At 51.5% G+C, this 6,831-nt stretch overlaps 1 protein-coding gene across 6 annotated transcripts in view; it reads right to left on the bottom strand.

Annotated features, from left to right (window-relative positions):
* LOC144152366 (MFS-type transporter SLC18B1-like) overlaps window positions 1-6,831 on the bottom strand; it is a 136,687-nt gene that overhangs the window by 82,737 nt on the left and 47,119 nt on the right. The gene's annotated exons all lie outside the window — the stretch shown is intronic.

Below are 6,831 nucleotides of genomic sequence, written 5' to 3'. Positions count from 1 at the left end.
ACACACGCACCCCCAGTATCAACTACTTGACATGTATACGCACCTATATGAAGCAGCAGCGCGTCAATAGCATGTATTCACACACTTACGAACCCTGTGTAAAGTTCGCTATTTATATATGTAAAGAGAAATTCCCGACCGACCTGTGCAATCATTCACTGACAACATAAATAAGTACATAAAGAAATACAGTATGGGATAATCAACTTTTTACCGATCGGGCGAGACTTGTCGAAGTTTTTCAATTGCAACGATTTAGAGAGTAAAAAAAACGAACCCTACCTAAACTGTAGCGGAAATTATCATGAAATTTATTTGAGAGGGAATTATCTGTGGCACTCCAAAGGAAATTCCGTAAATGATCGGAGTACAGTGAAATCGGGACCCCCGGCATGCGCAGACACAATTTTGTTGAACGGTTGAACGCGGTTATACCATGTTTGTCGAGCGATAGATATAGGTTCAAGTTCGCGCCGAGAGCGCGCAGTGAACGCGCACACCGTAAGACAAAACAAGACAACTGAAAACAGGCTCTGCGCTGCTCAGTGACCTTGGATGCAGTAAGCGCCGCCTTGTATCATTGTTATGTGGCACGCGCCATTACTCTTTCTCCCCATTCCCCTCTCTCCGTACATCCCTCTCTTCCGTTGGGGCGAATGAGCGATTGGAAGCTTTCACTGCGCAACTGCACGGGGCGCTGGCTTGACCTTGCTGAGCTTGAAGGTCAGATTTACAGAACGAGGCGCTTTCTGCGTTTGTATCTGGCGAGATTTCGCTCTAAAAAACGTGCCTGTGGCTTAGCTCAACTAACCCTGGATATGCAAAGCGAAAGCTCGGCTTAGCCTGGTTAAGTCTTGGTTTCACCTGGTTAACCGTTGATTTAGCTGTAATTATTATACTATTCGTCCAACGCCTGCCTTTGTCTACGGTTGTGGTCCCGCTTCCGGCGTTTTCCGAACGGAACGCGTGCGATACCCGCGTGGTGGTCAGATGCCGCTTGCGGACGACGCCTCAAAGCCTCCAGCTTCCGCAGGAATGCCGGCCTCGCTCTCATTCATGGCCAAGCTGGCATGAACGCGGCTAGTCACGTGGTCCGGTGCGAACCAGCTGCAGAGAGCGCATGCGCTAAGCTGGCAGCGGAGGCACCAGCGGCGAACGCGGCCGTCGGCGGGGCTCAGTCGGCGTAGCTCGGCCCGGCGAATCACGTGATGCGTTGCGAAGGGTACGGCGCAGCTGCGGTCAAATGAACGCCAAATTCACCGCCATGGCGAGACCCCTCGACGGGATTAGTAAAGCCTTGCTATAAAAAAGCACACGCATGACGCGACATTCAGTGCGCGAGCTTGTAGCGGAGGCACGCCACGACTGGTGCACTCCGTCAACAAGTCGCAGAAATTTTCTCTTTCACAGCATCACAAAATCTAGCGCGGAAACAGATGCGTTCGGTGTTTCTATTGGACTTTCAACAACTTCTTAATGATAATGAGTTAAACCTTTCATTACTTCCACTCATAAAAAGTTAACAATTAATTAGTCAATAATTAGTATGCATACGTCCGAAATATTTTGCGATAATACTGACGTGGTAGTTTGGTGCAGACACCCTCAACGGTTGGCTCAAAAGGGGCGTTCAAAAATGTTCGTCGAAATCGCATCTGAGGCTGCATTCTGTAATCAACCCATGTAATCAAAAATTGGAGTATGCATAAGCTCCGCCTTTAAACGTGGAACGCGTTAGCGCTATCGGCCCCGTTTGCATAGCATTGCTTTATCAGCGGAGCCCGCGAGCGGTGGAAACTTTCTGCTTCTACACGCACGCCATCTGTCGGGGCAGATATTTTACTATCCCAGGGGTTACAGTGGGCGCCGCAAGGTGGCGCTACGACATTTTTCGCTAGCGCCAGTTTTTCGCTCACGGTCAACAACTACGACGACGCCGACTTTATTGCGACTCGGGGACCTCAACGCCACGCCTAAATACATCTAGAGCCTTACTTCATTTTTACTGGGCGGCCGAAGTATGTCCCGCATACGGCGGCCACCCCACCCACTGCATAGACGTCACGTTATTTCAGCCATCAAAATATTGGCTCCAACTCTTTTGAAGGTCCATATTTATTTGTTCACACACAACTTGTACAGTCAGACGCGCTAGCAATCGGCTAAATGTAGCCCTGCGGACTTGCAGCGTACGGAGGATTTCGTTTCGTTGGCGAGGGGGAAGAAGAAGGAAAGTGAGAACACGAAATGAAAACAAAGTCGTGTGAAGAAAAAGAAAAAAAGAGCGAGGAAAATGGGATAAACAGATATCAATTCAATCAGGAGTACTAATAACAGAAACCAGTTATAGCGTAAACGGTTACAGTTTTCAGTGAAATTCAAGAGGACAGGGCATTTATCCCGACGGTTGAACCTCGTCTCCGAAACTTCGAATAAAAAATATGCGGAGTGAGGGTTTTCTTCCTCTTTTCAGGGAAGCTTGGCCGAGGCTGTTATTATCATTCAGTCACACCATCAGAGGCATGATACCAGCACGAGAGCTCGCCCCCCACGCACCTCTCGCGTGCTCCAGAATTCCAGCCCAGCCTGACGCCACCCGTTCGGCCCCAGCTTCAGCTCCAAGCAGATTGGTTTCCTTCTAGCAACGGACCAGCCAGGCGTCCGACTTCTGCGCTCACAGGCTCCGGTAAGCGGCCCACAGAAAACGCCGATTGCGCGATTGGACATAGCGCATTGCTTGCAATCAGCTTGCCGCTATGCATGTCACGCTAGCCGTCTTTTATGGGGCCACCACACCGCGTTTCACGCTTCAAACCAAAAGACAGTTGGGCCGCCTGTAATGAATTTTTGTAACTAACTTTAGCTAAAAGTTTCCGAGGACACCTAAGAACTTCTAAAATGGGTGGCGAACGCGAAAACATTAATGTCCAGCTCAACGCCTGAGACGCTTTTGTTGTGTAATGTAGTTCAGTTCATGCCACCAAGTGGCGCACAATGCTAAGGTGGCCAAATTCCACCATCATCATCAGCAACCGCAAGCCCGGTTATAAATAGCGTGTAAAAAGAATAAAGGGTCTCTTTTCCGTGGGTACGATGGTGGCGTCTGCGTCTCTCTGCCACGTATGGTGCGCGGCGGATACAACATAATGGCGACGAGGTAACCCTTTTCGGCTGCGGGCGGAACGCCACGTCACTACTCAAGTACGGCATACTGCAATCTTCTTCAATGGCACTGACGCCGCCGCCGCCGTTTCTACCGACGCCGGGAAAGCCCGCCATACCGTGGACGCAATGGCGTCGAATGTTCGAGAACTACCTCGTAGCGTCGGCAAGCGACGCGTACCTGCCAGCACGCCGCAAGGCGCTTCTTCTACATTGCCTGGGGGTCGAGGGTCAACGAATCTATTACACGCTACCAGAGAAGCAACCTACGGCGGACGAGGACGAATTCAAGACTGCTCTGCAGACGCTCGAGGCCTACTACGCAGCAAGTACTAACGTTGTCATTGAACGCCAGCGGTTTGGTAAACGCGTTCAGTTGCCGGGAGAGACCGCGGACATGTTCGTTTCTTCGCTGCGAGAACTTTCACTTTCCTGCGCCTTTCAGGGCCGACGAGTTCATACGCGACCAACTCGTCGCCAAGACGAGCAACACCGCACTTCGGGAGCGGCTACTTTTGGAAGGCTCCTCATTGACGTTGGACAGGGCCCTCACAATTGCTCGAAGTATCGAAGAAGCTGCAAAATATTCCAAGGAGTTGTCATCAGCTAGCCCTGCAGGGTACGTGCAAAAAGTGGATAAGCGTTCGGCGCTAGGGCCAGACGAACATGCCTCGTCGGGACAAAATAGTAGGACTTGCTTTCGCTGCGGCTCTGCGAAACACGTAGCCAATTCGAATATTTGCAAAGCAAGGAACAAGACATGCAACAACTGTGGCAAGGTAGGCCATTTCGAGAGAGTCTGTCGTAGCGAGAAGCGTAGCAAGGAGTCCCTCGCTGTTCAAGAAGTCCAGCACCGCGATTCAACAGCTCTCAGCGTACTGCAACTTAACGGGCAACAGAGCACCGGAGTGCGCATAGAAGTACAGGTTCAAGAAACTCTCGTCGATTTCCTCGTGGACACGGGTTCTGCAGTTTCAATTCTTGCTGCTGACACGTACAACAAACTGAGGCCTCCACCACCACTCCAGCCAACATCGGCGATATTGCTCGATTTTTCACGCAGAAAAATCAACATTCAAGGATGCTTCGCCACTCCAGTCCGGTATCGGAACCGGCATGCTCAACTTCTTTTCTACGTGGTACCACAAGGCACAAATCTCCTGGGAATCGACGCTATCAACACACTGCAACTACAGATAAATGGTAGGTCACGGAGCTGCTTCCACACTTCTTGTAAACCGGTAGAGTTCTCTCCGGACCTGGCATACAACTACACAATAGAATACAAGAAGGGCACTGAAAATACTGTCGCAGATGCCCTTTCCCGGTTACCGCAGGAGACGTATGGAGCCCGTCCGGAGCCGGAAGATGCGGTTTGCTTTGTTTCTTCATGCTTAACTCACGAGGAATTCGTAACTGCAACTGCGCAGGATTCTGTACTTTGCCAAGTGATGCAGTGGACAACGTCCAGGTGGCCATCAGCCAAGACGCTGCCTCCAGAAGCAATGCCTTTCTACAGGGTTCGGGACGAACTGTCAGTGATGAATGACCTGCTGCTCCGAGGGGAACAGTTCGTGGTACCTTCTTCGTTGGTGAGCAGACTTCTGGATATCGCCCATGAATCTCACCCAGGCATCACGCGTACAAAGCAACGACTCCGAGAAAAATACTGGTGGCCTGGCATGAACAAGCACGTCGAACAGCTGATCAAGTCTTGTGCCGTTTGTCAGTCTGTTGACGAATCAGCAAAGCCAGCTGTGCCGCTAATGCAGCCGGTACCATTTCCTTCAGCACCGTGGGAGAAGATAGGCATCGATATCGTTGGTCCTTTCGCAAGGGCTCCTCAGGACTGTCGTTTTGCCATTACTTTAGTAGACTACTTCAGCAAGTGGCCAGAAGTGGGGTTCACCTCCAACGTCACTTCAGCGACGACCATGTCCTTTTTGTGGAGTATATTTAGCCGTGAAGGCTATCCGAAGGAGATAGTGAGTGACCATGGGCCATAATTTACATCCGTCGAGTTTGAAGAATTCTTGCGCAATAGAGGTATCCACCACACATTCTCGGCAGTCTATCATCCACAGTCAAATGGACAAGTGGAACGGTTTAATCGTGTGTTAAAGGACTACGTTCAGGTGTGTCTGGAGGAACACCGCCCACTGAAGGAGGCTGTCACAGAGTACCTTGGGATCTACCGCTGCACTCCGCATGCAACTACGGGTCAGAAACCTGCTGTTCTCCTACACGGCCGTCACCCAAGGACCAGACTCGATCTCGCTGCAGGACCGACTGGAAGTGTTCCTGAGGTCGGAGGCGTGGAGCTTCAAGCCGTCAAGCAAAGGGTAACTCGGAAACAGCTTGCAAGCAAGCACTATACGGATCGACGTCGTGCAGCCAAACATTCGTCATTGAGCGCAGGACAAGCAGTTCGGATTAAGCTACCGGGACATGTGCCAAAGGGTTCCCCATCGTATTCACGTCCTTTCACCGTGGTTCGGCGCCAAAATGAGGACACGTACGAGCTGAGCGATGGTCGCGTTTGGAATCGTGAGCGGCTGATTCCATACACTGCAGCCTGGAATCCTTCGACAGAGGCAACCTGCGTTTCCCCTGGGACTCCCGGCTCCACCGCAGCACAGCCCCCGAGTGCCCAGATGTTCCAGCCACTTACTACCCCGGCCAGCACCGACAGAACGTCAGTCCCAACTTCAACTGCAAGTACTAGTGTGCCAAGTGTTGTCACGGACATGAGTGTACCAAGGAACGTGTCGGGAGGGACTGAGACAAGTGCTGAAAGTGCGGCTCCACGGCGATCCACCAGAGATCGACGCAAGCCTGCGTGGCTGGCTGAATATGACTTATGAGACAATGCAGTGACTGTGCGCGCCCAGGGGATGTTGTGTTGTGCGACGGTGTGCTACCCCTTTTTGGGAGGAGGGGATGTTGTGTAATGTAGTTCAGTTCATGCCACCAGGTGGCGCACAATGCTAAGGTGGCCAAATTCCACCATCATCATCAGCAACCGCAAGCCCGGTTATAAATAGCGTGTAAAAAGAATAAAGGGTCTCTTTTCCGTGGGTACGATGGTGGCGTCTGCGTCTCTCTGCCACGTATGGTGCGCGGCGGATACAACAGCTTTGCTCCCACCTGGCGTATTCGAAGGGCTTTGTAATCTTGCCGCTCGAAACACTATGCTTTGCGATCAGAGCGACTAGCCTGGTTGAACTCGCCTGCCAATTAAAGATCTTTCTCTCTCTTTACGCTTTCGAATGGCTTCGATCGGTCTCCCACGCGTCGCGCCGCTGCTCCTTCCTACCGCAGTGTAATGGAAAAGTTCACCAGTATGGTGAATTTCGCTGCTTGTCCGTTCGCTCGTTCGGCTGCGTCCAAGCCCTTCACCTGCGGTGTACTGGTGTGGACGGGCACCTCTCCTTACTGCCGAGTTAAAGCTCGTGCTATGGAGCGCCTCGCGCTTTCGAAGGCCTCCAAGAGAGCCGTTTTGCTGTTACGGATGCCGGACGCCGGCGTTTTTACTCAGTTTCGCAATAACGTGGGGGAACAAGTTCAAGCTTTACAGAGGCTTAAACAACTCCTAAACCCTGATGGAGCGAAATGCGTTCTTAGCACACAGGTACATTTCTGTTTACTTCGCGTTTTGGAGTTGGACGT

Source organism: Haemaphysalis longicornis, unplaced genomic scaffold (genome assembly GCF_048455015.1).
Source record: "Haemaphysalis longicornis isolate Haplotype H1 unplaced genomic scaffold, Haemaphysalis longicornis Haplotype H1 scaffold_9, whole genome shotgun sequence".
Taxonomy (NCBI): Eukaryota; Metazoa; Arthropoda; class Arachnida; order Ixodida; family Ixodidae; genus Haemaphysalis; species Haemaphysalis longicornis.
This window is presented reverse-complemented; position numbering and strand designations above follow the sequence as displayed.